The sequence below is a fragment of the Ruditapes philippinarum genome, unplaced genomic scaffold (genome assembly GCF_026571515.1).
Source record: "Ruditapes philippinarum isolate M1 unplaced genomic scaffold, ASM2657151v2 ctg9596_1_1_1_1, whole genome shotgun sequence".
In the NCBI taxonomy this organism is placed as follows: Eukaryota; Metazoa; Mollusca; class Bivalvia; order Venerida; family Veneridae; genus Ruditapes; species Ruditapes philippinarum.
Window position 1 is genome coordinate 10,593 of NW_026866198.1, and position 27,166 is coordinate 37,758.

The window sequence follows — 27,166 nt, forward strand, 5'->3', positions numbered from 1 at the left end:
AAATATGTTTAAACTAAATCATTATATAAAATCTGAAAATTGGAACACTTTATAAATAAGTGCTAGGAAACCACTAATACGAGGGTTGTCCAAAAAATTCGTGCACTGCAGTTACTGTCGTGAGAGTTATTAATAAAAACAAATGAATTATATATCACTTGAAGGGGAAATCTGTCTCAAATAAGAAAACAAAAGAAAAAGCCGAGTAACCGGCGTGTCGTGTAAAAGAATGGTCATTAAGTTACCTTAGTAACGTAATACCGGCGCACGACAAAAAATTGGGTTAGTTCATTACTGTAATTGTATTAATTGTTTGTTGCTTGTAAAGTGGCATTTGCTTTTTATGTTATAATTTGTTTTACTGTCAATAGAGGAATGATTGATGCAAAGTATTTTGTAGTTTTTATTGTTCTTATGCAACGTACATGTAACATATTCCACCAGTGCACGAATATATTGGACAACCCTCGTCACATGCGCCGGCATTACGGACGGACGTCTGCCTGACCGGTTGTCATCGTCTACCGACTCTCGCCCTTCTACAGAGCGTTTGTGCCATTTAAAAACCAGCCTTCGTGACACTGAACTTGTCCCGCTTGCCCTTTTAAGTTCTTTGCAGGTATTTGTTGGTGTTTTACCAATATTTGCAACAATTTAATGATCGTACGTATTTCCAGACGTTTAGCGACTGACATTTTCACGTAATTACAGTACTGACGACCACACACAAATGTTTGTTTACAACCGTTACAATAGGGCACATGACGTAATATTTTCTAGTGACGTTAGGAATACGTACACACACTTTTCCCTGAATTTTAACATATATATGTAGTGTTTAAAGAATACTGTGATGCATCAAAGTAATGAACTAACCCAATTTTTTGTTGTGCGCCGGTATTACGTTACCAAGGTAACTATATGACCATTCTTTTACACGACATGCCGGTTACACGTTTTTTTCTTTTGTTTTCTTATTTGAGACATATTTCCCCTTAAAGTGATATATAATTAGTGTTTTTCTATCAATAACTCTGACGACAATAACTGCAGTGCACGAATTGTTTGGACAACCCTCGTATTTCTTTGTTCACGACCCTAAGGACATTAGGCATGATTGATAAGTTAAACAGATGTACAAAATATATAATTGTATTCTTAAACCATCCATTGTTAATTGAAATATTTTAAAAAATAATAAATTATCAGAAAATACTGCTGTTAGGCAATATTCTATATCATGTAAGCCATTGTTGGCTCTGGTTGTATCACAGCATATATTTTATTGTATGTTCCCGATTGAGTGTAAAAGTCGCTCACAATTGACAGAAGCCTACTCTCATCTTTTTCTGATAATAATATATTTAGCCTTATACTTTTGTTGACAAATACGTTGGGTTAAATTCTTATTTTTAATTCGTTAATCTGATAATTTTATTTAAATAGACAAAAGTCAAAATTACAAGATTTGACAATAAGGTTAATTATTATTTATCAACTTTGCCAAATAATCAATTACTTTATCTCTTGTTCAAAAGTTGTACTCTTTAAGAAGTACAAAATGAAAAACATTTTAAAGCATCAGTCCTACAGATAAATATCAGATTGTATTGTAACCAACAGGTGATTTAATCTAACAAGCAAACCAACATACGATCAACGCAAATCATTACGACAAATTGATTTCCAACGACAAATTGATTTCCAACGACAAATTGATTTCCAACGACAAATTTACCGATTGTGAGAAATGTAAGACGACGTCTATTGTCTGTTAATAAAGTGTAGTAACGACAGTCCAGACAGTGCGTGATGTTTGATTTATCCTCTGGTAATTGTAAACGAACACATATGTGGAAAAAAATATATCCACTTTTAATGGAAAAAGCCGTCCACGTTTAAGTTCAAATGTCCAGGAATGGGTAATACACATCTGCAAATCATGGCTGTCAGAGAGAGTTATAATATAATATTTAAAAACTATTTTATTTTATTGTCTTAAGTGTGCTTTTTGCGTTTGTGTTTTAATTATTTCGTTATCACGTTTGAAAATTAAATTTCGAAATAAAAATAAGGATCTTTAGATTTTATATTTCTTGTTTGTTTTAAATAAAACTCACATAGTTTTGTAAAATACTTTTATTCCAGAAATTTATTGAAATCTTAGACATTATTATTAAATTTGAAAAAAAAAAGAATGTACACACTATTTTTTGTGAGCCTGCATTCTCTTTATTACTACTTAAGTTAACTTTCTTTTTAATTGAATGACACTATATCCGCGTTCTGTGTAAAATGAGTTTTAAACATAGCATATTTTCTCTGAATGTACTGCAAGGATGATTATTTAAAAAAATAGACTGTATAGCAACTATCAGTATTTTTGTATATCCAATTTGGGCATAATGTATCCTTGAAGTACAATAGTGTCCTTAATGTGCTTAATTTGTTAGGCAATGTTGTCAATTACTACCACCAATATAATCTAGAATTGAATACTAATATGAATTATTTTGAGGAAAATTCACAAGACAAACTTTCAGAATAAACAATAACACAGGTTTATATTAAAATAATAAGCAAAGTATTAACCAAAGAACAGAACACAATGATTAATTCATTTCGCACACGCATAATTAACCTTTAACGATATAGAAAACATTGTCATTTGTGTGTGCTTCGGTCTTCAAACAGTAAATACAACACCGTATATATAGTGTTCCAAATATTTATTTGCATTATTATAAATATCAATATACAAAAGAAATAGGAGGCAATTTTGTAAATCATAATAATAAATTATACACGTAAAATATGAATATAGCTTTAACATGTTCAACTTCTCAAGAAATCGGCCTTTCCAAAGCAGTAAAGAACACGTTGGTGATGGTGAGAGTGTACCGACATGTGATTGTCTGTTTCGCTATATAATATTCACTTTCCCATTTTGCGTGAAATTTTAAAAATGGAATTGAAAACAATTTACAACATGTTTAAAATTGTTTGTTTCAGTGATTTGTATAATAAATTTTCTTTTTGTTAAAAGTTTTTTTCATGTCTACAATGCAAAAATTCCCTTCATCATTACAGTGTCTTAAAAACTCTTTATATATCTTAATATGTAATTGAGTTTACAGAAAGAATTGCTGTATACACAACTGTTTATTTATCGAAGTATCGATACTGTTATAAAATAGTAAAATATGTTTCTCTTTTTAAATTGTAAGCAACTTTTTAACCTCGTGAAAAACAGAAGGGTTTTTGTCTTTCAGTAATATATTAAAAAAAACACAACATAAACCAAGAAAAATCAAAACTACAAAACAAATTTAATTTGCGTCTTGCCAAGTCTTTTTCTTGTCATACATTTATATTAGTTCCAGTCGTATAATTTAGATAAAATAATGTCTACAGCCACCGAAATTATCTGACAGAGAAATCTTATCAGTGTCAAATTAGTAAACGTCTAGAGAGTCATTATCTTTGAATATTAACAAATTATTGCTTTATTAAACGGATAAACACTGAAATGCGATGACATATTTTTGCATTTTAGATTTGCGACATAATGCATTTAATTTATGTTCAACTTTGTCCTTGCTATATGAATTATTTGACCTATGTAAATGCTTATATTTTATTTGTGCATTCTAAAAATGTTTTTGTATATTATTCCTGTGCAGATCACAAAGGAAACACGTATAACAACAATAACAATAACAGCCACAACTACAAAATAGACACACGTATTTGTTCAGTAAAACGTTCTGTCTATATGAAAACGTTTCATGTTGATTTCTCGTTTTTTTTAAAATCTTGATCTACTACAATACTAATATAATGTCTATAATTTATCCCTATGACGTACGAAACATTATATTATTACAATAGCAACTTTTCAATTGTAACGGAGCGAGTTTTTGTGTTAAACGTTATAAACACTTTGGTGTTTAGTTTCACAATTATCGCAGTAGGAAACATCGCATTAACCACATGTCACATGTCCCTTAAATCGTAGGTCGGACATGCCTCCAATGTAGTATTTTGATTAAGATGAACCATAACTTACAATTAAGAACTGATTGTACTGGTTAATATGCTGTTCATGTAGTGAAATCAGACGCAGCAAATAAATACCATTTTGCCACTTTGACACGTTTTAATTAAGTTATTCTTTGAATATTGTCTGGGATAGCAACTGTTAACGATTAAAAACTGATTGTACTAGTTAAAATGCTGTTGAGATATTAGACACATGCATTATTTACAAAAAAAAAACATACCAATTTGCTGAATTGACATGGTTAAACTTAGAACTTGTATCAAGTCTGTTCTTGAATATTTTCTGGCTTAAGAATAATTGCATTATGATCGTTAAAGATAGGAGTCTTGTTTATTATTCGACCAGGAAGCCAGCTGGCGTCTGGTCAATTAATGTATTGCACAATAGTAACTTAATGTTTAAAGGGTATTTGGGCATTTTGCAAACATGTCTTAAATCATTCCATTTTACGTCCTCATTTTTGTTTGTTAATACCTATTCTCGGACATAAATGCGACATAAACTTAGCGTTCGAAACAGGCATGTTCATCACAATGCTTGATCATTCATAACGTGGTGATATACAACTGTTTATTTACATGCATGAATGATTTTATCCATTGATAGACGAAACATTCAATCGCCACAACAGCCATTATTGAATTTTACACTTTCTGCAAAATAGCAATAGGGCATATTTTCATGGTTGCTGCGCTAACACAGGTCCATGCACACGACTGGATTCATTAAATCTTTATGTGGCCGTGAAAATTACCAATAAACTATATTTTATTATTGAATTATTTTCACTTTTATCATTTGCTCGACATGTCTTTCAATGATTTAACGTACTTTAGGGATAATTGTTTGGGCAATTGATTGTCTATCCATTCACATACGTTAATAAGTTTGCGTTTTTGAAGTCAATAATTTATTTTATAAATATGCTTCCAGTATGTTTGATTCAGCAAGTGAAATGAAAGCTATCAAAAGTAATTTAAAAGTAGACTAATAGAAATACAAAACAAATTTGAGCTATTTCTATAAAACATTTTGTTGATTTTTTTCAATGAAGTGTTTACATTGTAGTATTTTTTTTCATGAAAAAATTTCATAGTGGCATTATATTTACATGAAGTCATACAATTAGTTTTGTAGTTTGCAACAGTGATTATATGGTAACCAGACGCTAAGTCGCAAAATGAAAACCTTATTTATTTCTAAGTGCTCGAATAAATATCTCTAGGCTTCAATATTTTAAAGACATTTAGCTTGAATGATAAGTTTACATGGTGCGAAATTATATCTGAATAATACGTTTACAAGATGCGAAATAATATCATTGTTTCAAATAGGAATTGCTTTAATATTCTGTGGTATAAAAAATCATTAGTGTTATACCATGTTAACTCTAGTTAAATCATAAAATACGCTTGGGTATAGAGTCTGCGATCAGTTCAATATGTTCACATTTGCTAAAGTATTATATAAATTGACCGTCAATAACAAAAATGAGTAGCAGTAATTTGGAATACATGTACTATTTGATAAAAGATAACTTGTAAAAAATTAAATGTTTCAATCAAATGTTCAAATGTTCACATATCAGAAAGCCAATATTTTAAATAAAAAATATTTCATATGAAATAATACCAATGAAGTATGATTGCAATTATAAAAAAGGACTAGTGACGTTTAAAAAAAGAATGACACCAAAAGACGTTTACTTTGTCATTATTATTTAAAAAGGGAATTATAGCTGAAATGTTATAGGTTTAAATGAAATAAGTAATTATTGTGCTGAAACTGGGATGTATATAAACCTTGATAAATCTAAGATAATCGTTTTTCAGAAATGGCGCTCTACTAAGACAATATGAGCATTGGATGTATAATGAAAATGAAAAAGAAGGTGTCAGTTGTTACAAATACCTAGGAGCATACTTTTCCCCGAAACTCTCCTGGACTAAAACGAAAGATGTACAAGCCATACAGGCGACCAATGCTGTAAATGTTATTTATGCTTTCCAGAATCATTTTGGTTATTTTAGTGTTAATGATGCTTTCAAACTATTCGATGCTATGGATAAACCCATTTTGACATACTCATCAGAGAATTGGGGCTATAACACATGTCGACAGATCGAAAATGTTCATATATCATTTTGCAAAAGGATAGCATGTTGAAATCAAAACGTTGCAAGTTTCTTCGCCCTTAGTGAATGCGGACGCCTTCCAATTAGTGTAACATATATGTCTGAATGTCAAGTACTGGTTGAAATTAACGGAAATGCCACAATATCGGTTACGAAGACAATGCTTAGCCTGGGTTCCAGTCTGTCGATTTTTATGTGCTTCTGTTCGGCAAATCGACAGCCTGGGGAAATACGATTTTCGATCGAAGCGCCACCTAGTATACATCCCGAAAATTACGGAACGATAACTCATGCAACGACAAACTAGTTGCTAAAAATAGAAACGGAATTTCCACGAAGTGACCCGAAGCTCAACGAACAGTTACGGAGCCTCGCTTTCAAAACACCATTTCCTATTTAAATAACACTCGTTGACAAAGTTTATTGCATGATGAGTTAATTCGACCAACAGGTTTGATAAGTTAAATTGGATAAAGTTTGTGAGCATCAGAGAATTGTGCTGGACGCAATTAATAATAGTGAATAGCGTCAAATTTTCAACATTCATCATCTTCGCCTCGATTTCGATTTAGTCATGTAATTTGTTGGTCACTTGCTAATCGGTCTATTAATAGGATTATCATTAGTCGATAATTACATGGGAAACCCCGCAGGTTTCCCCAGGCGTTGATACTATCAAAACCAGAGATGCTGTGCGTTATCTATGACGATCGAGTATGAAATAGCGCATATGTTATAAATAAGCAAAAAATATCAACGCCTGAATCCCAGGCTAGACAATGCTATATTATGCTTAGAAACTTAGATGAACAAGGACGAATCACATGGGCAACTCATGTTAAACGTATGTTATTTCAATTAGGCCAGAGTCGGAAATGTGAATACATTCATGCAAGTATTTAGGACCCGAGTCTCAGACTGCTGTAGACAAGAGATAATTTCTGACATTAATTCATCGCCAAAAGCGATCAGTTACAGAATTTATAAAACATCTACTTCTGACGAATGTTATTTGTCACTGAGTATGCCGTATGCATACAAAGACCTTAGACACAAACACTAAAACTTTTGTAACTGGAATGTGATTGTAAACAGTAATGAACGCTTTAATGCTATAATGTCAGAAACAACGAAAGACAATATTTAAAAATGGCAAAATTTATCTAAGCAAATACTTTAAGAAAACTTCAAATAACTGAACAAATTTAAAGATGTATATTGTAATGTTTTTAATTTATTTTTATGTGTCATGTATTTCAGTCACTCAATTTGTTGAAACGAACGTTTCTCTATGTAACCATACCTTTATGTTTAAATAATATATCTAGATTAATAGTTACCTCTTCAATATTGATATTAAATATATTGGCATTTGTACATTAAATGTTTAATAGTATTACCTTTTTTTCAACTTAAATATTCAATATTACCATTATACTACTTACTTGTAAATATACTCATATGTCTATTATATATATTTATATCTCACTCTTGGATAAATTGAAAATCTGATTGTCTTTTGGACTGAAGGCCTTATATTACGAATAAACACAATGTCATTGTCATAAATGAATAGGTACGGATAAACCAATTAAAAAGGCTAATGAACTGAATGAAAAAGATGAATATGCTTAATAAAAAGAGGAAAATGTTTGTTGAAAATAATCACCATGTTTTGATTAATATGTCTGGTTTTTTTGACAAACTGTAACAATAACTGAAGAATTGTAACCAGTTATTAACACTGTCAAGTCAAACCAACATACTAACCTTGTTACAACACAATATTTTACAACAAATTGATCAATAATGACAAAATTACATATACTGAGAAATGTAAGACGACGTCTTTTGTCTGTAAATAAAATGTATTAATGACAGTCCAGACAGTGTGTGATATTTGATTTATCCTCTGCAAACTGTAGGCCAATGGAATAAGTAGAAAGAAAATGATCCACTCTAAAGTACAAATTTCTGTAGACATGCTTCAAGAAATAGTAATGCACATGTGTCAATCATGACAGGCAACGGACAGAAAAAAATATGTGAGAAGATTCAATTTATGATTTGATAAGATCCTGTTTTGGTGATTTCGTAGTTTTTGTTTGTTTTTCTAAATACTGTAGCAAAAATGTTGTAATTTCTTTTTTTAAATATGCTTCCATGGGCTGTTAGTTATATAAATATTTCATATGTTCATGTGTATTGTGAAATATATATTTCTCTTAATTATATACATTTAAGGAATATAATTCATTATTATCATTATAATTTTACATCTCTGTGTACAATAGTTTGATATTTATCAATATAATGTGATTACCAGACCATTTGGCCGGATGTAAATGAAATTTTTAATATATCATTGATTTTAAAACATGTCACCATTATTAATTTCGAATCTCATTTTGTTATATTTTATATGCCCATTATGCACCAGTCATGTTTTTACTTTCATTTCCCAAAAGACTTGTTTTATTTTCGGTGTACATTTTTGGTTTCCCAAAGTTTACTCCTTGGTCATTTACCTGATACATATTTTGTTCTGTTGTTTTTGTAAAAATTAGAACAGTTATAGTGATTAAGTATCTTGCATGGAAGTCAAAATACTACTTTGTTCACATTTGGTTTCCTTCCTGATATTTGTCACATTTAGCACTACTTTCGTTGGGTATGAAGCATCTAACATGTTCTAAAACCATAATTTAAACGTTGTAAACGTTGTGCTTGCCCTTCACAAAGATGTAAAACATTATTCGTTTCTGAAGCACAAGACAATGTTGTCAACCAAGACAATGTCCAACTGAATACTGATAAGGATAGAATGTAAGAAAAATAACGAGATATAAAAGCTAGACATTCTTTTCTTGCATGTCAGACAGGATGATCTACCGTTTACACCGGTGATGGAAACCCTGTCAAGTTCATACGCTTCTATAAGAAAACAAGTACGCAATGAGAATATCAGTTTTCATAATTTCTGTTCTGAAAATAATTGATATGTATTATGCAAGAAAAAGAATCAAACACCAGCTGTCGGAACATCTCTCGGGTAAGTGTTTAGCGGATACCCGACAGAGCCTCGTTACCGCCGTAAACAGTAACTCCCGGGCTAGATATTCCGGTCTGAACCGGCAGCCAGTGTAAGATTCTTATAATATCAAAATAAAGTGGGGTTCCTAACATTGTGTATTTTGATTAATCAGTTATATAAAAAAAATACAATGATTCTTTTACTTTTGTAATTATTTCCCAGAAGACTCGATATATACTATGTAGGTGTAAAATATTCTTATTAAAAATATTTGAGAAGTTAAAGTATTTTACCTATTTAAAAGGGTATATGATTCTAATTATCTAATTTGAATTTGGCGAGGATAATATTCTTTCATAATAAATTAAGTATTGTCTCTACACGAACATAATATTCTTTTTATCACAAATTCTAAAATATAAACGGTGTACATATTAGATTCATAATTTGTTGACAGCTGATATAAATAGTGAAATGCAAACAATGCTTTATCGAAATTGTTGTATACTTTTGCATATTTGCAAATGACGACAGGTCACTTTTATTAAACGGGTTAATTACACTCCTGCGCCGTGATTTATTTGATACTTAATTACGAGGAATGCAATATTTTGAATGAATTTATATGATAAATTCGAAAAATATATGAAGTATAACTATTGATTCATTATCCCTGATAAATCACAGTTACTCTTTCTAAATGATTAAGACACTCATTCAGTTTTTAGCTCGACTTTTCTATGAAAAGGGGAGCTATCCTACTCGCCCCGGCGTCGGCGTCGGCGTTAGCGTTAGCGTTAGCGTTAGCGTTGGCGTCACACCTTGGTTAAGTTTTTCGTACCACCCCACTTTATTTCAGAAGTATTACAAGTATGGCTTTGAAACTTACCATACTTGTTCACCATCATAACCTCCATCTACAGACAAGAGTACATAACTCTGTCAAGGTTTTTGACAGAATTATGGCCCTTTTTTGACTTAGAAAGTGTATTGAGCTTGGTTAAGTTTTTTGTACCACCTCACTTTATTTCAAAACCATTGGAGGTATTGCTTTGAAACTGACCATACTTGTTTACCATCACGACCTTCATCAACAGACAAGAGGACATAACTCTGTCAAGGTTTTTGACAGAATTATGCCCCTTTTTGACTTAGAAAATACATTGAATATGGGTAAAATCCACTTATTGCCTTAACCCTTTGAGATATTGCTTTGAAACTTTTAATGCTATTTCACATCATTACCCCCATCTGTACGCAAGAGAAGGTAACTCTGTCAAGGATTTGTTTTAAAAATTAAGGCCTTTTATCGACTTAGAATCTTGGTTAAGTTTTTTTGTACCACCTCACTTTATTTCAAAACCATTGGAGGTATTGCTTTGAAACTGACCATACTTGTTTACCATCACGACCTTCATCAACAGACAAGAGGACATAACTCTGTCAAGGTTTTTGACAGAATTATGCCCCTTTTTGACTTAGAAAATACATTGAATATGGGTAAAATCCACTTATTGCCTTAACCCTTTGAGATATTGCTTTGAAACTTTTAATGCTATTTCACATCATTACCCCCATCTGTACGCAAGAGAAGGTAACTCTGTCAAGGATTTGTTTTAAAAATTAAGGCCTTTTATCGACTTAGAATCTTGGTTAAGTTTTTAGTACCAGTCCACTTTTTGACTGAACTGTTTGAGATATTAATTTGAAAGTTGGAATACTTGTTTACAATCATGATTCCCAAACATGTCCAGGAGAAGGTAATTCTGTCAAAGATTTTATTTGAATTATGGCCCTTAACTGTCAATGTTTTGTATTATAGGCAAGCACTAAAAAAGTCGAGCGCGCTGTCTTACGGACAGCTCTTGTTTATTATTGTCGTCCGAAAATATATATGGACCAACCTTTGGCTGACTTACTTTAAATTTTCGTCTTAATATCCATAAGATATAAATTGAAAGGATATACCACACATGGACGTGGATAATATTGAAAATTGTTATAGTGTGTTGAGCGATGTTCCGAGAGCTTAACAATCGATACAATTGGAATTATTCAATCCCAATATAATCATTACAACGACATTTTAACACAAGTTAAGGAACCGGTAAAATTGCTCAATTAACGCATGGAAAAATATAAAAGCTTCTCTTGTTATACTGTTGTAAGAAGGACGAATTTGTTTGAAAAGGAATCACAAGGAATCACTTGACAATGAATGAGTTATCTACAAGTACAATAATCTGTTTAACCTTTTTTCACTTTATGTAAATTGAAGAATTATTGATAGATAAAAAACAATTCGACTGATTATTTATTCTGTCTGAGCTTCTATACAAGAGACCAAATGCTCTACCAATGTAATATCGCTTTTATAAGTCTATATTTTATATGCTTATATGTAAGCGACAACCTGTTTGATATCCGCAAAAACGGCAACCATTGTGCGCCTATTTTCCAATGAATTGTTATGTAGAAAATAAGAATAATGTTCGGATAGAGCACATGTAACACAGGTGTCTTCCTTATAGAGTAAATAGTAATTTCATAAATGATATTCATTAGTACTAAAAGAAGTATCCCGTTTTAGGTTAAATCTATAAAGTACGCACTAATTATCTTTCTTTTTTGATTGTTGGCTATTGGCCAGCTCAGGTAACTTTATATGGATATATGTGTTTCTAAATGGTTATAGATTTTATCAAATATGAAATAATTGTTTAGCCTTTCATACTTTAATAGAAGAAAAATGCGGAAGAATGTCTTATATCTGAAGGACATGGGTTCTAGTTTCCCGTTGGGCGTATATGTTAAATAATGATTTCTTTCTAATTTATTATATCATCTTGGTTACACAAAGTGTAGAGTAGGATTCAGTAAATATTCTCAAGATAACCCACATATGAACAGCAACAGTCTGGATTAGGCTAACAGGCCATTGACCTGACAGAAAATATAACTAACACTTCTTAATACAATGCAAGACAATACAATACAATGATAGATATTGAATATGTATTAAAAATATGGATTACTTGCAATTAATAGCAGAAACTAAAAGCCTAACTAGTCTCGGTGACCAGGTGTCAGACTTTTAGTTTCAAACTGAAGGTTGTAGGTCAGATACATAATACAACATGATTTTTCTTTATTATTTTAAATTATATTTTGCGAAACTTCACTGTTATGTCTTTGCACATGTGAATAACTCATTTAACGACTTAAGAAATTGAAATATATAGATGAAAATTCACATATTTATCAAAGATATAAATTTTAAATTTAAATTCAAAATTCGGATTGTTCAGCTTATTCGAAAGGATATCATACTTGGAAGGTTAAATATTCTGTGATATCTGAAGGTCATGGGATGGAGATCTTGGGTGATGAGCACATACGCTTTTGATGAATGTCTCACATAGTTACCTTTTGAAACATTCTCCAGTTCTGGTTAGCTATTTTAAAGTGTTTTTTTTTATTTTGGAAAAAAATATTAATTGCGTTGAAAAATTTGTAAACGTATTTTTTAAATATTTGATAAATGCATAACTTTAGTTAAATGACATTTTTAAAGCAAATAAATGTAAAACGTGACTGATATCAAGCGCCCGGCTAGCTCAGTCGGTAGAGCATCAGACTTTTAAGGCTGAAGAACCTCTGATATCTGAAGGTCGTGGGTTCGAGTCCCCCGTTTGGCGTACATGTATATGTTTTAATGAAATAAAGGTTTGGTTTTTTTAGTCATCTTTTCATTTATAACCCTTTTTGCTGTCAACCCACTGAAATATTATTTGGTTCAATCACAGAGCCCAGATAAGTTCTTCGATAATACAAAATTGTTACGTAGAACTGCATTTGATATTGACCATGATGAAATTGTTATGTTTCGATATCCCAGATACTTTTATTACAAATGATGAACTTTTCAAAGTGAAATGTTAATGATATCAAATATTCGTTCAGCTTATTCGAAAGGATATCATACTTGGAAGGTTAAATATTCTGTGATATCAGATGGTCGTGGGATGGAGAACTTGGGTGATGAGCACATACGCTTTTGATGAATATCTCACACATATAGTTACCTTTAGTAACATTCTCCAGTTCTGGTTAGCTATTTTAAAGTGTGTTTTTTTATTTTGGAAAAATATAAATTGCGTTGAAAAATTTGTAAACGTAATTTTTAAATATTTGATGAACGCATAACTTTAGTTAAATGACATTTTTAAAGCAAAGAAATGTAAAACGTGACTGATATCAAGCGCCCGGCTAGCTCAGTCGGTAGAGCATCAGACTTTTAAGGCTGAAGAACCTCTGATATCTGAGGGTCGTGGGTTCGAGTCCCCCGTTTGGCGTACATATTTTTAATGAAATAAAGGTTTGGTTTTTTAGTCATCTTTTCATTTATAACCCTTTTTTGCTGTCAACCCACTGAAATATTATTTGGTTCAATCACAGTTCCCGGATAAGTTCTTCGATAATACAAAATTGTTACGTAGAACTGTATTTGATATTGGCCATGATGAAATTGTTATGTTTCGATATCCCAGATACTTTTATTGCAAACGATGAACTTTTCAAAGTGAAATAATAATGATATCAAATATTCGTTCAGCTTATTCGAAAGGATATCATACTTGGAAGGTTAAATATTCTGTGATATCTGAAGGTCGTGGGATGGAGATCTTGGGTGATGAGCACATACGCTTTTGATGAATGTCTCACATAGTTACCTTTGGTAACATTCTCCAGTTCTGGTTAGCTATTTTAAAGTGTTTTTTTTTATTTTGGAAAAAAAATATTAATTGCGTTGAAAAATTTGTAAAACGTAATTTTTAAATATTTGATAAACGCATAACTTTAGTTAAATGACTTTTTAAAGCAAAGAAATGTAAAACGTGACTGATATCAAGCGCCCGGCTAGCTCAGTCGGTAGAGCATCAGACTTTTAAGGCTGAAGAACCTCTGATATCTGAGGGTCGTGGGTTCGAGTCCCCCGTTGGGCGTATATGTTTTAATGAAATAAAGGTTTGGTTTTTTTAGTCATCTTTTCATTTATAACCCTCTTTTGCTGTCAACCCACTGAAATATTATTTGGTTCAATCACAGTGCCCGGATAAGTTCTTCGATAATACAAAATTGTTACGTAGAACTGCATTTGATATTGGCCACGATGAAATTGTTATGTTTCGATATCCCAGATACTTTTATTGCAAATGATGAACTTTTCAAAGTGAAATGTTAATGATATCAAATATCCGTTCAGCTTATTCGAAAGGATATCATACTTGGAAGGTTAAATATTCTGTGATATCTGAAGGTCATGGGATGGAGATCTTGGGTGATGAGCACATACGCTTTTGATGAATGTCTCACATAGTTACCTTTGGTAACATTCTCCAGTTCTGGTTAGCTATTTTAAAAAGTGTTTTTTTTTTATTTTGGAAAAAAATATTAATTGCGATGAAAAATTTGTAAACGTTATTTTTAAATATTTGATAAACGCATAACTTTAGTTAAATGACTTTTGTAAAGCAAAGAAATGTAAAACGTGACTGATATCAAGCGCCCGGCTAGCTCAGTCGGTAGAGCATCAGACTTTTAAGGCTGAAGAACCTCTGATATCTGAGGGTCGTGGGTTCGAGTCCCCCGTTGGGCGTATATGTTTTAATGAAATAAAGGTTTGGTTTTTTTAGTCATCTTTTCATTTATAACCCTCTTTTGCTGTCAACCCACTGAAATATTATTTGGTTCAATCACAGTGCCCGGATAAGTTCTTCGATAATACAAAATTGTTACGTAGAACTGCATTTGATATTGGCCACGATGAAATTGTTATGTTTCGATATCCCAGATACTTTTATTGCAAATGATGAACTTTTCAAAGTGAAATGTTAATGATATCAAATATCCGTTCAGCTTATTCGAAAGGGTATCATACTTGGAAGGTTAAATATTCTGTGATATCTGATGGTCGTGGGATGGAGATCTTGGGTGATGAGCACATACGCTTTTGATGAATGTCTCACATAGTTCCTTTGGTAACATTCTCCAGTTCTGGTTAGCTATTTTAAAGTGTTTTTTTATTTTGGAAAAAAACTATTAATTGCGTTTAAAAATTTGTAAACGTAATTTTTAAATATTTGATGAACGCATAACTTTAGTTAAATGACATTTTTAAAGCAAAGAAATGTAAAACGTGACTGATATCAAGCGCCCGGCTAGCTCAGTCGGTAGAGCATCAGACTTTTAAGGCTGAAGAACCTCTGATATCTGAGGGTCGTGGGTTCGAGTCCCCCGTTGGGCGTATATGTTTTAATGACATAAAGTTTTGGTTTTTCTAGTCATCTTTTCATTGATAACCCTCTTTTGCTGTCAACCCACTGAAATATTATTTGGTTCAATCACAGTGCCCGGATAAGTTCTTCGATAATACAAAATTGTTACGTAGAACTGCATTTGATATTGGCCACGATGAAATTGTTATGTTTCGATATCCCAGATACTTTTATTGCAAATGATGAACTTTTCAAAGTGAAATGTTAATGATATCAAATATCCGTTCAGCTTATTCGAAAGGATATCATACTTGGAAGGTTAAATATTCTGTGATATCTGAAGGTCGTGGGATGGAGATCTTGGGTGATGAGCACATACGCTTTTGATGAATGTCTCACATAGTTACCTTTGGTAACATTCTCCAGTTCTGGTTAGCTATTTTAAAGTGTTTTTTTTTTATTTTGGAAAAAAATATTAATTGCGTTGAAAAATTTGTAAACGTAATTTTTAAATATTTGATAAACGCATAACTTTAGTTAAATGACTTTTTTAAAGCAAATAAATGTAAAACGTGACTGATATCAAGCGCCCGGCTAGCTCAGTCGGTAGAGCATCAGACTTTTAAGGCTGAAGAACCTCTGATATCTGAGGGTCGTGGGTTCGAGTCCCCCGTTGGGCGTATATGTTTTAATGAAATAAAGGTTTGGTTTTTTTAGTCATCTTTTCATTTATAACCCTCTTTTGCTGTCAACCCACTGAAATATTATTTGGTTCAATCACAGTGCCCGGATAAGTTCTTCGATAATACAAAATTGTTACGTAGAACTGCATTTGATATTGGCCACGATGAAATTGTTATGTTTCGATATCCCAGATACTTTTATTGCAAATGATGAACTTTTCAAAGTGAAATGTTAATGATATCAAATATCCGTTCAGCTTATTCGAAAGGATATCATACTTGGAAGGTTAAATATTCTGTGATATCTGAAGGTCGTGGGATGGAGATCTTGGGTGATGAGCACATACGCTTTTGATGAATGTCTCACATAGTTCCTTTGGTAACATTCTACAGTTCTGGTTAGCTATTTTAAAGTATTTTTTTTTTATTTTGGAAAAAAATATTAATTGCGTTGAAAAATTTGTAAACGTAATTTTTAAATATTTGATGAACGCATAACTTTAGTTAAATGACATTTTTAAAGCAAAGAAATGTAAAACGTGACTGATATCAAGCGCCCGGCTAGCTCAGTCGGTAGAGCATCAGACTTTTAAGGCTGAAGAACCTCTGATATCTGAGGGTCGTGGGTTCGAGTCCCCCGTTGGGCGTATATGTTTTAATGAAATAAAGGTTTGGTTTTTTTAGTCATCTTTTCATTTATTACCCTCTTTTGCTGTCAACCCACTGAAATATTATTTGGTTCAATCACAGTGCCCGGATAAGTTCTTCGATAATACAAAATTGTTACGTAGAGCTGCATTTGATATTGGCCACGATGAAATTGTTATGTTTCGATATCCCAGATACTTTTATTGCAAATGATGAACTTTTCAAAGTGAAATGTTAATGATATCAAATATCCGTTCAGCTTATTCGAAAGGGTATCATACTTGGAAGGTTAAATATTCTGTGATATCTGATGGTCGTGGGATGGAGATCTTGGGTGATGAGCACATACGCTTTTGATGAATGTCTCACATAGTTACCTTTGGTAACATTCTCCAGTTCTGGTTAGCTATTTTAAAGTGTTTTTTTTTATTTTGGAAAAAAATATTAATTGCGTTGAAAAATTTGTAAACGTAATTTTTAAATATTTGATAAACGCATAACTTTAGTTAAATGACTTTTTTAAAGCAAATAAATGTAAAACGTGACTGATATCAAGCGCCCGGCTAGCTCAGTCGGTAGAGCATCAGACTTTTAAGGCTGAAGAACCTCTGATATCTGAGGGTCGTGGGTTCGAGTCCCCCGTTGGGCGTATATGTTTTAATGAAATAAAGGTTTGGTTTTTTTAGTCATCTTTTCATTTATAACCCTCTTTTGCTGTCAACCCACTGAAATATTATTTGGTTCAATCACAGTGCCCAGATAAGTTCTTCGATAATACAAAATTGTTACGTAGAACTGCATTTGATATTGGCCATGATGAAATTGTTATGTTTCGATATCCCAGATACTTTTATTGCAAATGATGAACTTTTCAAAGTGAAATGTTAATGATATCAAATATCCGTTCAGCTTATTCGAAAGGGTATCATACTTGGAAGGTTAAATATTCTGTGATATCTGATGGTCGTGGGATGGAGATCTTGGGTGATGAGCACATACGCTTTTGATGAATATCTCACATAGTTACCTTTGGTAACATTCTCCAGTTCTGGTTAGCTATTTTAAAGTGTTTTTTTTTATTTTGGAAAAAAATATTAATTGCGTTGAAAAATTTGTAAACGTAATTTTTAAATATTTGATGAACGCATAACTTTAGTTAAATGACATTTTTAAAGCAAAGAAATGTAAAACGTGACTGATATCAAGCGCCCGGCTAGCTCAGTCGGTAGAGCATCAGACTTTTAAGGCTGAAGAACCTCTGATATCTGAGGGTCGTGGGTTCGAGTCCCCCGTTGGGCGTATATGTTTTAATGAAATAAAGGTTTGGTTTTTTTAGTCATCTTTTCATTTATAACCCTCTTTTGCTGTCAACCCACTGAAATATTATTTGGTTCAATCACAGTGCCCGGATAAGTTCTTCGATGATACAAAATTGTTACTTAGAACTGCATTTGATATTGGCCACGATGAAATTGTTATGTTTCGATATCCCAGATACTTTTATTGCAAATGATGAACTTTTCAAAGTGAAATGTTAATGATATCAAATATCCGTTCAGCTTATTCGAAAGGGTATCATACTTGGAAGGTTAAATATTCTGTGATATCTGAAGGTCGTGGGATGGAGATCTTGGGTGATGAGCACATACGCTTTTGATGAATATCTCACATAGTTACCTTTGGTAACATTCTCCAGTTCTGGTTAGCTATTTTAAAGAAGTGTTGTTTTTTATTTTGGAAAAAAATATTAATTGCGTTGAAAAATTTGTAAACGTAATTTTTAAATATTTGATAAACGCATAACTTTAGTTAAATGACTTTTGTAAAGCAAAGAAATGTAAAACTTGACTGATATCAAGCGCCCGGCTAGCTCAGTCGGTAGAGCATCAGACTTTTAAGCTGAAGAACCTCTGATATCTGAGGGTCGTGGGTTCGAGTCCCCCGTTGGGCGTATATGTTTTAATGAAATAAAGGATTGGTTTTTCTAGTCATCTTTTCATTTATAACCACCTTTTGCTGTCAACCCACTGAAATATTATTTGGTTCAATCACAGTGCTGCATTTGATATTGGCCACGATGAAATTGTTATGTTTCGATATCCCAGATAATTTTATTGCAAATGATGACCTTTTCAAAGTGAAATGTTAATGATATCAAATATCCGTTCAGCTTATTCGAAAGGGTATCATTATGGAAGGCTAAATATTCTGTGATATCTGATGGTCGTGGGATGGAGATCTTGGGTGATAAGCACATACGCTTTTGATGAATATCTCACATAGTTACCTTTGGTAACATTCTCCAGTTCTTGTTAGCTATGTCAAATTGTTTTTTTTTTATTTTGGAAAAAAATATTAATTGCGTTGAAAAATTTGTAAACGTAATTTTTAAATATTTGATGAACGCATAACTTTAGTTAAATGACTTTTTTAAAGCAAATAAATGTAAAACGTGACTGATATCAAGCGCCCGGCTAGCTCAGTCGGTAGAGCATCAGACTTTTAAGGCTGAAGAACCTCTGATATCTGAGGGTCGTGGGTTCGAGTCCCCCGTTGGGCGTATATGTTTTAATGAAATAAAGGTTTGGTTTTTTTAGTCATCTTTTCATTTATAACCCTCTTTTGCTGTCAACCCACTGAAATATTATTTGGTTCAATCACAGTGCCCGGATAAGTTCTTCGATAATACAAAATTGTTACGTAGAACTGCATTTGATATTGGCCACGATGAAATTGTTATGTTTCGATATCCCAGATACTTTTATTGCAAATGATGAACTTTTCAAAGTGAAATGTTAATGATATCAAATATCCGTTCAGCTTATTCGAAAGGGTATCATACTTGGAAGGTTAAATATTCTGTGATATCTGATGGTCGTGGGATGGAGATCTTGGGTGATGAGCACATACGCTTTTGATGAATATCTCACATAGTTACCTTTGGTAACATTCTCCAGTTCTGGTTAGCTATTTTAAAGTGTTTTTTTTATTTTGGAAAAAAACTATTAATTGCGTTGAAAATTTTCTAAACGTAATTTTTAAATATTTGATGAACGCATAACTTTAGTTAAATGATATTTCTAAAGCAAAGAAATGTAAAACGTGACTGATATCAAGCACCCGGCTAGCTCAGTCGGTAGAGCATCAGACTTTTAAGGCTGAAGAACCTCTTATATCTGAGGGTCGTGGGTTCGAGTCCCCCGTTAGGCGTATATGTTTTAATGAAATAAAAGTTTTGGTTTTTTTAGTCATCCATTCATTCATTACCCTCTTTTGCTGTCAAACCACTGAAATATTATTTGGTTCAATCACAGTGCCCGGATAAGTTCTTCGATAATACAAAATTGTTACGTAGAGCTGCATTTGATATTGGCCACAATGAAATTGTTATGTTTCGATATCCCAGATACTTTTATTGCAAATGATGAACTTTTCAAAGTGAAATGTTAATGATATCAAATATCCGTTCAGCTTGTTCGAAAGGATATCATACTTGGAAGGTTAAATATTCTGTGATATCTGAAGGTCGTGGGATGGAGATCTTGGGTGATGAGCAACGTAATTTTTAAATGTTTTTAATTAACTTTAGTTAAATGACTTTTTTAAAGCAAAGAAATGTAAAACGTGACTGATATCAAGCGCCCGTCTAGCTTCTGATATCTGAGTGGGTTCGAGTTTCCCGTTGGGCGTATATGTTCTGATAAATTAAATGTTGCTTTTTAAAGACATTTTTAATAAATAACTAACGTTTGCAGTCCTTCAACTGAAGTAAATTTTTTTCAATTACCGTGCCCAGATGAATTCTTTCACTCAACAGTTTTGATAAAAATTGTAACGAATAACTGCGTTTGATATTGGTCGCGATAAAATTGTCTGTTTTCAATATTCAAGTTACTTTGCAAAAGATGGACGTTCAGAAGCGAAATCTTAATATGTCCATTTTCCTTTCGATAGGGTATCATACTTTGAAGGCTAAATTCTTTGATATCTTAGGGTAGTTGGCTCAAGGTCCTCGGGTCATGAGCACATGACTTTTGATGAATATCTCACATCATCAACTTTAGTAACATTCTCCAATTGTTGTTAGTTGTTATTTGAAGTGTTTGTTTTATTTTGGAAAACATATATATCGTGTTGAAAAGTTTGAAAACGTTTTATTTAGAAATTTGATAAACGCATAACATAACTTTAGTTAAATGGCGTTAAACCGAAGAAATGATAAACATGACTGATATCAAGCGCCCGGCTAGCTCAGTCGGTAAAGCATCAGTCTTTTAAGGCTGAACAACCTCTTATATATAAGGGTCGTGGGTTCGAGTCCCCCGGTAGGTGTATATGCCTTAATGAAATAAGGTTGTGTTTTATAGACATTCTTCGCCATCTAAACGTTTCGTTTAATAATATTTTAAACATGATGTTGGTAGTAGATATAAGCTGAAAACTGTCCAATATGTAAAATATTGAATTTCTTGAGGCGCGTAGCGCCGAAGGGAATCCAATATTTTACTTTTCAGTCAGTTTGAGGCTTATATCTTACTTAAAATACTACTTTTAGTATCAAATATCCTGTTATCTATCTAAATATTAAAAATAATGTATTTGTGAGCAAGAAATGAACAATTTTAATGTTTTAGCAACTATTTTTTTTATCTTACTTGCAAAACCCTATAAGTAGCCTCTTGAATGATAAGATGCCCGTAGCATGAAATTTTCGTGTTTTTCAGAATATGACCAAGTATGTACATGAACTCAATGATATGCACAAAATTTTGATCTACCAATTACACAGTATACAACAATTTATATTTGGGATTTTTACAAGAAATAGGAAAAATAAAATATTTTCTAATTTCAAATCTCGGATATTTGGAATGATTGACTGAAACGACTTTTAAGATGGATTTATACTGGCCATTTAGTGTTAAACTGATTTTTTTTACTTTACTACAACTATCACGGATGTAAAATATTGTGTAAAAATGGCCATTAGTGTGAATTTTGGATATTTACGCAACAAAATGATAATTTCTTGGTGTCAAGTGCCGTGTGGCAGCCGTAAAAAGTTGCCCCGTACTTCACTTCAGTGTTGTTATATTTTCTGGTCCTTCGGGATCATTGATGCCAACACTATAAAGTGTTGAGATTGAGTACCAGCTCAGCCGGTGCTAGGGGCGTGAGGGATGTTGCACTTATTCATTATCCCTATGTACAGACTCAATCAAACCGAGTCTGCAATTCTTATGTTATTTTTTGTGATTAATGCTTTCCGAGGGATCACTTTGTTTTCAGAATTTTGTACTTCACAACAGCAGGTGTGTCAAGTGCCCGTGTGGCAGCCGTAAAAGTTGCCCCGTACTTCACTTCAGTGTTGTTATATTTTCTGGTCCTTCGGGATCATTGATGCCAACACTATAAAGTGTTGAGAATTGAGTACCGCTCAAGCCGGTGCTAGGGGGCGTGAGGGATGTTGCACTTATTCATTATCCCTCATGTACAGACTCAATCAAACCGAGTCTGCAATTCTTATGTTATTTTGTTGTGATTAATGCTTCCGAGGGATCACTTTGTTTTCAGAATTTTTTTTCTTATACATGTATTTGAATTGATATTTGTCATACCAAAGGAGTCTGGAATCAGCCAAATATATATGTAGTCAAATATAACCGTTTTTGTTTTGAATAGATGAATTTATTTTCTCTTTTACACTTATTTGAAAAGTTGACCTAACTGAAACATAACGTACATGCAATGAAGCAACTTAATGTCAACTAAATGTTTTTAAAAAAGAAAAAAAAAACGGACAATAGGCAAAAATTTAAACAATACCATTTATTTCATATACTAACTGATATGATTTTAAAAGCTTGGAAATCGAAACCAATAGGCTTGAAGATAAAATTCGTGAAATTAGCAAAGAAATCATCACAAGATAACAATTATTGTTCTTTTTGTAAAAGACTGTAAAATACCTAATGGACGAAATAAAAACGTTGCATTCCTCGTGTTAAATTCTGATATAACCGGTTACATTTAACCTAATAATTTTTTTTTGATAATTTTCCACAAAGTCCTGTGGTTATACAAGACGACACGCTGTTTAATATTAATGTGTTACACATACACATTAATATCGGATACCTACCTGTACTGTATTAAAATACAGTACGATCAGAACAAAGGAATGACGTCAAACATGTACTCGAATTTAATTGAAATTCTTGTTATTCAATGTTTTAAGATATTTGTTGTAAAATTAAAACTTGAAAAGGGGGTATTGTAAATTATATCAAATACACAGTAAGCTACGCCGGGAGGGTACCATACAGTTAAGACGAAAGATCTGCCGATTCCCTTCGAGAAAAGCGAATTCGCTTTGGAATAATATGAGATCGCGTTCGATTTACTTACATTCTTGATAATTTCTTTGACATTGTAAAAATACTCCGCGTTCTAAAATTTGTATAAGATTTAGAAACGCATAACTTATAACATATGTAAAACATGACAGATATTTAATGTCCGCTTAGCTCTATAAGTAGCATCAGCCTTTAAAAGCCCATTATAAATGTCACAGAAATGCCTTTATTGTTATTTCCTAATTTTTAAAAAAAATTGTTATCCTGTAATAATTTCCAAAAAAGATATAAATTGGCCAATTACCTGAACTATCTGTCGTGTTTGTTGCTTTTTGGCAATAACTACAGATATAGACTAGTGATCAAGTATTTTGTGTGCAAGTCAAATACTTCATTGTTTACATTTTGATGCTTTTGTATCAAACGATTTCACAGTCACCGTTATTTTTCGGACTATAAGCTTTTCACATACATAAAACCATTAGTCAAACATTATAAAACTCATGTTTGCCCTTTCTAAAGGAAGTAAACATTTACTTGTTTCTGAGATTGAGATTCGGGCGACCCGAACAACAAAGCTCACAATGCAAAATGATAAACCATTTGAAAGTGCACTTCCAGGTTTATGTTTTAAGGACAATTATAAACCAAAATAAAAATGATGTCAATAAGAATATTTACCTCGAATGTGCTAAATTTCTGAATACCTAGAACATTCTGTTTCAAAGTTTTATACACATTTCATGAATGGCAAAATCCACTTTAAAGTCTGTTTTAGTGCCAACAAATGTTATTTTTTGCAGCAAATACAAAAATCTTTCAAAACTTAATTCCAAATAAATCAGTATCTCATGTCCTTCTAAGTTCATGGCCTTCATTATTTTTTGTAAAAAAGTAGTGCTAGAAGACAGTCACCATTTATAGCGTTGTGAACTACAATTAAAATGAATACACAATCAGGCTTTAAAATCTAACCTTTATATTGTGTAACAATGAAGAGTATCTGTTTGTCATGTACACAAGAAATAGGTAAATGATGTTTATTTTCATGGTACTACTTTTTTACACATGGCATGGAGGCCATGTTTTTTTTCAAGGCCAAATAAACTACTTTCCTAAGATTTAAGTGTTTGCAGTTTTTGGTGTTTTCTGCAAAAAATAGCATTTGTCTGCACTAAAACAGACTTTAATCTGGATTTTGCCATTTACAACATTTACAACAGAATGTTCTTGCTTTCAGAAATTTAGCACAAGGTAAATTTTCTTATTGTTACCATTTTTATTTTTGTTTAAAATAGTCCTTAAAATAAGAACTGGAAAAGTACTTGCAAATGGCTCATCATTTTGCATTGTGAGCTTTATAATTATATGAATTTTGGCCTACTTTCACTTTGGATGTCAGAAAACAAACATGGCTGACAAATTTTCAATTTTTACACTGAGAATTTTTTTTAAAACTAAAATGTTTTCAATTTTTAAAGGCCAATTATACTGTGAAAGCTATCATTTTAATATCTAAAAAAACTTAATTTCGGTATCTTTTACAGTTTCAAATAATACGCACTTGCCATATAGATGAACTATATTTTAATTATTATGCTCTATTTGAAAGTGGTATTATTATATTGAATTAGTATTTCTATGGAAGTCATAAAGTTACTTTGTTTACGTTTTGCTTAATTAAGGACACATTACTGCATATTCAGCGCTATTTTAGTTGTTAAACATATAATATGCTGTTAATTCATTATTAAAAATTAAAACATTATTAGATATGAGTTTCACATTTCTAAAGAATGAAAGAAATATGGACTTCTGAGGCATAATGTGCCTGTCAGGTGTGATTATTCTTGTTTAAGTATGATTAATATCCATTTTAGAATTTTAGAAGACTATTTTTTCGCAATCAATAGTTGCTCAATGTCATTGATAACTGCATGTTGCATAGCACACATACCATGTCCATTTCTTCCAGTTTTATTTTTAGTAAATATTTAAATACAATAATCATAAATGATATAGTATCGGAATAATGATGGTGAGTATTTTTCATCTTCTTTGATGTTTTTTTATTATATTTGTTATCTTGGAAAAATAGATAATAAAATGAAACTAGTAAAGTAGAGACTATTGACTGATTGAATTTAAAGCTAATTATTTTAGCTTTTAGCTTTCAGTTCAATCAGTTAATAAAACTTCTGTATAATATCTTATAAATGGACCATGAAAAACACAAATATGTTTAAACCAATCATTATATGAACTGTCTGTAGTTTTCTTGGGAATTATGGTTAGACTTCTTCACAAGTTATTCTATATTTCTTTCAGCCAAATGACATCTTTGTCTTAAAAAATCATTTATTCAACTGGTCTTTGTCTTATCACGTGCCATACGAAACATAAAAACACTCTGAGGAAGCATGCTGGGGCTATGTTTAATCACTGTAATTTAGGAAGACAAATGACCGCTAGGCATTTTTATAAATGCACCGTTTTGTCAGTGCCATCTGAAATCCAATTAGTATCATAAGAATTTGTATTGCAAGTCATGTCCATATAATTCATTTAAAGTGTACTTTTATTGATCTTTCTTGTTTTTGTTTCGTGTAAAAGTGTTAAAATGGACAGGATAAGGAATATCTACCACTCAAAGCTTGGCATACTAGGAAAGTTTCAAAGCTGTTTTGTTTGCTTTGTATGAGCTTAAGGTCACTCCGTACAACAACATAAAAAACGTATATGTTTATGACTGAAAACGAATTCAAAGTTTCAACAGGACTACGAGTATGAAGACATTTTATTGACATAAATCAAATGTTTATGTTATGTTTAATATAAACATGTTGTAAGCAACAAATGAAAAACGGTGATAAATGCTTTTTGGGCAGAAAATTATTTACATTTAAAAGGTCAGCATTATTTGCAATACGCATGTTTGCGGAGCAGATCTGTAAAAGTTAGCTAATTGGAAATATTTACAGATGCGTAGGCTGATAGTATGGTCTTAGGTTTCTGGTTACGTTTTTTTTTAAAATATCTTTATTCTTAAATAAACGGATTATCTGGAAAGTCATTGCCAAATAAATTTCTGATCAACAACAACCGCTGAAATCGTCAAGAAAATGTAATACATTAGAACTATAAGTGTTTTAGGGCTATGAAAATGTCCATGCTGTCTGTCCTAATGAGGAATTAGTATCGGCATGCATTTATAAAACCGAATGTTAGATTAACTAAGTTAATTTATACGTCAATTTAACGCTGAAACAGTTATGAATTGATTAAGACTTAAGTTATCTTTGCTCATGAATTAAATATTATTCTTCACCATAAGACAAAAATCCAGAACATGCTTAAAGATGGTCAGTTATTCCATTCATTCCAGGACATGGTAATTTCCTAAATGATCCCAGGATGTTACCCACGGCTGAACTTTTTGATTTTACATTTTCACTTATATTTACCTATATCCCAGTAATAATAGTGTGTTATTTTACAAGGGATCACTTTGAAAGGAAACGTTTTGGAGAGAAACCCGATGATTAATAGAAATTAGAATTAATGCATTTATGCAATATAAAAAAAGAATTAGAGTTTTTGACTAATGATATGCTTAATGAGAATGAGAAGATTACATAAAGTCAATGGCACTTTAGTGTGACTGTCTTTAAAGTACATTTTTATTGTTATAAACGTGATGTCGTATTAAAAATTCCTATTCACTTAGATAAATCTATTATCCTTGAAATTACTTGTAATTCTTGGCTAAATGTTAAACGAACAAGAAAATGTCTTATTGATTACCAGCCAGTATGTGAAATAAATGACCGGCTGTGTACGACACAAATTCATCGTTTTATAACTCCTCAGAATAATGAGCTTTCAATTGGATGATTTATTAAAAAAATTCTAGTAAATTCTAAACAAATATTTCTCCTCGACCGATTCAAATTAATATGTAGTTGCTAA

The 27,166-nt window shown here is 31.9% G+C and overlaps 12 non-coding genes across 12 annotated transcripts; all 12 read left to right on the forward strand.

Annotated features, from left to right (window-relative positions):
* The first annotated feature begins 12,838 nt into the window (after positions 1-12,838).
* On the forward strand, positions 12,839-12,930 carry Trnak-uuu (transfer RNA lysine (anticodon UUU)). The gene is given in 2 exon segments: positions 12,839-12,875; positions 12,895-12,930. It is a non-coding gene; the product is annotated as a tRNA-Lys (tRNA).
* Positions 12,931-13,495: 565 nt separating this feature from the next.
* On the forward strand, positions 13,496-13,587 carry Trnak-uuu (transfer RNA lysine (anticodon UUU)). The gene is given in 2 exon segments: positions 13,496-13,532; positions 13,552-13,587. It is a non-coding gene; the product is annotated as a tRNA-Lys (tRNA).
* Positions 13,588-14,146: 559 nt separating this feature from the next.
* On the forward strand, positions 14,147-14,238 carry Trnak-uuu (transfer RNA lysine (anticodon UUU)). The gene is given in 2 exon segments: positions 14,147-14,183; positions 14,203-14,238. It is a non-coding gene; the product is annotated as a tRNA-Lys (tRNA).
* A 561-nt stretch (positions 14,239-14,799) lies between these two features.
* Trnak-uuu (transfer RNA lysine (anticodon UUU)) lies at positions 14,800-14,891 on the forward strand. Its single transcript is given in 2 exon segments — positions 14,800-14,836; positions 14,856-14,891. It is a non-coding gene; the product is annotated as a tRNA-Lys (tRNA).
* Positions 14,892-15,447: 556 nt separating this feature from the next.
* Trnak-uuu (transfer RNA lysine (anticodon UUU)) lies at positions 15,448-15,539 on the forward strand. The gene is given in 2 exon segments: positions 15,448-15,484; positions 15,504-15,539. It is a non-coding gene; the product is annotated as a tRNA-Lys (tRNA).
* A 559-nt stretch (positions 15,540-16,098) lies between these two features.
* Trnak-uuu (transfer RNA lysine (anticodon UUU)) lies at positions 16,099-16,190 on the forward strand. The gene is given in 2 exon segments: positions 16,099-16,135; positions 16,155-16,190. It is a non-coding gene; the product is annotated as a tRNA-Lys (tRNA).
* A 558-nt stretch (positions 16,191-16,748) lies between these two features.
* On the forward strand, positions 16,749-16,840 carry Trnak-uuu (transfer RNA lysine (anticodon UUU)). Its single transcript is given in 2 exon segments — positions 16,749-16,785; positions 16,805-16,840. It is a non-coding gene; the product is annotated as a tRNA-Lys (tRNA).
* Positions 16,841-17,398: 558 nt separating this feature from the next.
* Positions 17,399-17,490, forward strand: Trnak-uuu (transfer RNA lysine (anticodon UUU)). The gene is given in 2 exon segments: positions 17,399-17,435; positions 17,455-17,490. It is a non-coding gene; the product is annotated as a tRNA-Lys (tRNA).
* A 558-nt stretch (positions 17,491-18,048) lies between these two features.
* On the forward strand, positions 18,049-18,140 carry Trnak-uuu (transfer RNA lysine (anticodon UUU)). Its single transcript is given in 2 exon segments — positions 18,049-18,085; positions 18,105-18,140. It is a non-coding gene; the product is annotated as a tRNA-Lys (tRNA).
* Positions 18,141-18,701: 561 nt separating this feature from the next.
* On the forward strand, positions 18,702-18,792 carry Trnak-uuu (transfer RNA lysine (anticodon UUU)). Its single transcript is given in 2 exon segments — positions 18,702-18,738; positions 18,757-18,792. It is a non-coding gene; the product is annotated as a tRNA-Lys (tRNA).
* Positions 18,793-19,309: 517 nt separating this feature from the next.
* Positions 19,310-19,401, forward strand: Trnak-uuu (transfer RNA lysine (anticodon UUU)). The gene is given in 2 exon segments: positions 19,310-19,346; positions 19,366-19,401. It is a non-coding gene; the product is annotated as a tRNA-Lys (tRNA).
* Positions 19,402-19,959: 558 nt separating this feature from the next.
* Trnak-uuu (transfer RNA lysine (anticodon UUU)) lies at positions 19,960-20,051 on the forward strand. The gene is given in 2 exon segments: positions 19,960-19,996; positions 20,016-20,051. It is a non-coding gene; the product is annotated as a tRNA-Lys (tRNA).
* The last annotated feature ends 7,115 nt before the right edge of the window (positions 20,052-27,166 follow it).